The sequence below is a fragment of the Anastrepha obliqua genome, unplaced genomic scaffold (assembly GCF_027943255.1).
Source record: "Anastrepha obliqua isolate idAnaObli1 unplaced genomic scaffold, idAnaObli1_1.0 ptg000060l, whole genome shotgun sequence".
Lineage (NCBI taxonomy): Eukaryota > Metazoa > Arthropoda > Insecta > Diptera > Tephritidae > Anastrepha > Anastrepha obliqua.
The window spans coordinates 105,001-107,500 of NW_026562199.1; the positions used below are offsets into that span (position 1 = coordinate 105,001).

General features: G+C 26.6%; 2 non-coding genes and 1 pseudogene across 2 annotated transcripts in view; all 3 read left to right on the plus strand.

Moving 5' to 3' along the window:
• The window catches only part of LOC129251659 (small subunit ribosomal RNA), a 1,991-nt gene extending 1,955 nt beyond the window's left edge, over positions 1-36 (plus strand). Inside the window, exon 1 of the ribosomal RNA XR_008583055.1 lies at positions 1-36. This exon is cut by the window's left edge and continues 1,955 nt beyond it. This is a non-coding gene — a ribosomal RNA (small subunit ribosomal RNA).
• Positions 37-636: 600 nt separating this feature from the next.
• Positions 637-817, plus strand: LOC129251649 (5.8S ribosomal RNA; annotated as a pseudogene).
• A 438-nt stretch (positions 818-1,255) lies between these two features.
• Positions 1,256-2,500, plus strand: part of LOC129251666 (large subunit ribosomal RNA) — a 3,981-nt gene continuing 2,736 nt past the window's right edge. The window contains exon 1 of the ribosomal RNA XR_008583061.1: positions 1,256-2,500. This exon is cut by the window's right edge and continues 2,736 nt beyond it. This is a non-coding gene — a ribosomal RNA (large subunit ribosomal RNA).

Sequence of the window (2,500 nt, forward strand, 5' to 3'; positions counted from 1 at the left end):
AAGGTTTCCGTAGGTGAACCTGCGGAAGGATCATTATTGTGTTCCATATCCGTAAGAAAAACAAACAAACAAACAAACAAACAAACAAACAGACAAGCAAACAAACGAACAAAAAGAAAAAAAAAAAAAAAAAAAAAAAAAGAAAAAAAAAAAAATTTATATAATTATTTTGAATCCATAATTCTTTTTATTCTTTTTCATTCAATTTGTGATCCATCAATTATATCATATTAAATATAATATATGATGGTACATTTTGTAATGTTTTTTCTTATTTTTTTCTTTTAAAAACCTTTAAACATGAAAATAAAAAGTTGTACTTATTATTCATTTGATTGAATGATAAGTTAATTTGTTCACAATAACAAAAGTGGTATATATTTATTATATTATTATATATACATAAAATGATTAAAAAAATACAAAATAATTGAATCATAATAAATACCACCACTGTATTATTGTTGAACTAAGACATTCGCAACTTAATAAAAATGTTTAGAGTTAAATATATTTGATATATATTATTGAAAGAAAATCAATTTATATATTATTAATATTATTTAATTTTACTCTTTCAATTAATATATGCAAAAAAAAATTGACATTTGTTATAAATAAAAATAAATAAAAAAATACTCTAAGCGGTGGATCACTTGGCTCATGGGTCGATGAAGAACGCAGCAAACTGTGCGTCATCGTGTGAACTGCAGGACACATGAACATCGACATTTTGAACGCATATCGCAGTCCATGCTGTTATGTACATTAAATTCAATTTTAAAGTACTGCTTGGACTACATATGGTTGAGGGTTGTAAGACTATGCTAATAAGTTGCTTATTCTTTTATAAAAATAATTGAATTTAAGCAAATGTGTATATTATTGGATTTTAAATAATTCATAATATTAATAGCAAAAAAAATAAAGATATATAATGAATTTTATTTATTATATATTCTTTAAAAAAAAATCCTCTCAAATAAAATGAAATGATGAAAATATTGAATCTAAGTATTCTTTACAAAAATTTTCATATTATTTATATATATATATAAAATAATAATTTATATATGTAATTAAAAGGAGGAATGTCTAGCATAAAAATTAAATTTTTTATTCTAGATTTGCCTCATTTTACATTATTATTATTTTTATATATTTACAATATATAAAAGGAGAAAAGAAAAATAGAGATGAAAAGATGATATAATTTTTTTATTAAATTGTGAGAAGATAAAAAAGAATATTAAAACAACCTCAACTCATATGGGATTACCCCCTGAATTTAAGCATATTAATGAGGGGAGGAAAAGAAACTAACAAGGATTTTCTTAGTAGCGGCGAGCGAAAAGAAAATAGTTCAGCACTAAGTCACTTTGTCTATATGTCAAATGTGAGATGCAGTGTATGGAATATCTTAATATCTAGTATGAGAAATTAACGATTTAAGTCCTTCTTAAATGAGGCCATTTACCCATAGAGGGTGCCAGGCCCGTATAACGTTAATGATTACTAGAAAGATATTTCCAAAGAGTCGTGTTGCTTGATAGTGCAGCACTAAGTGGGTGGTAAACTCCATCTAAAACTAAATATAACCATGAGACCGATAGTAAACAAGTACCGTGAGGGAAAGTTGAAAAGAACTCTGAATAGAGAGTTAAATAGTACGTGAAACTGCTTAGAGGTTAAGCCCGATGAACCTGAATATCCATTATGAAAAATTCATCATTAAATAATTAAAAAAATAATGTGCATTTTTTTCATATAAGGACATTGTAATCTATTAACATAATAAAGTATTTATCAAAAGATCATTGGTGATATTAAGTTTATTTAAATTAATTTGCTTTTTAAGCATATTAACATAAAATAAATACTAATGATTTGATAAAGTGTTGATAGATTTTATTATATATAATGCTAAATTCATTTTTTGAATTTTACAAAAAATTTAATATCTATGATATTAATATTTATTTGTATGCATTTATATGATTAACAATGCGAAAGATTCAGGATACCTTCGGGACCCGTCTTGAAACACGGACCAAGGAGTCTAACATATGTGCAAGTCATTGAGTTATATTAAACTTAATGGCATAATTAACTTAACTTAAATATAATGGGATTAATTTTTAGTCTATTTTTTAATAAATAGTCAATTAATTCAATCCCGGGGCGTTCCATATAGTTATGTATAATGATAATTTATTATTATTTATACCTCTAACTGGAGCGTACCTTGAGCATATATGCTGTGACCCGAAAGATGGTGAACTATACTTGATCAGGTTGAAGTCAGGGGAAACCCTGATGGAAGACCGAAACAGTTCTGACGTGCAAATCGATTGTCAGAATTGAGTATAGGGGCGAAAGACCAATCGAACCATCTAGTAGCTGGTTCCTCCGAAGTTTCCCTCAGGATAGCTGGTGCATTTAAAAATTATATAAAATAATCTTATCTGGTAAAGCGAATGATTAGAGGCCTTAGGGTCGA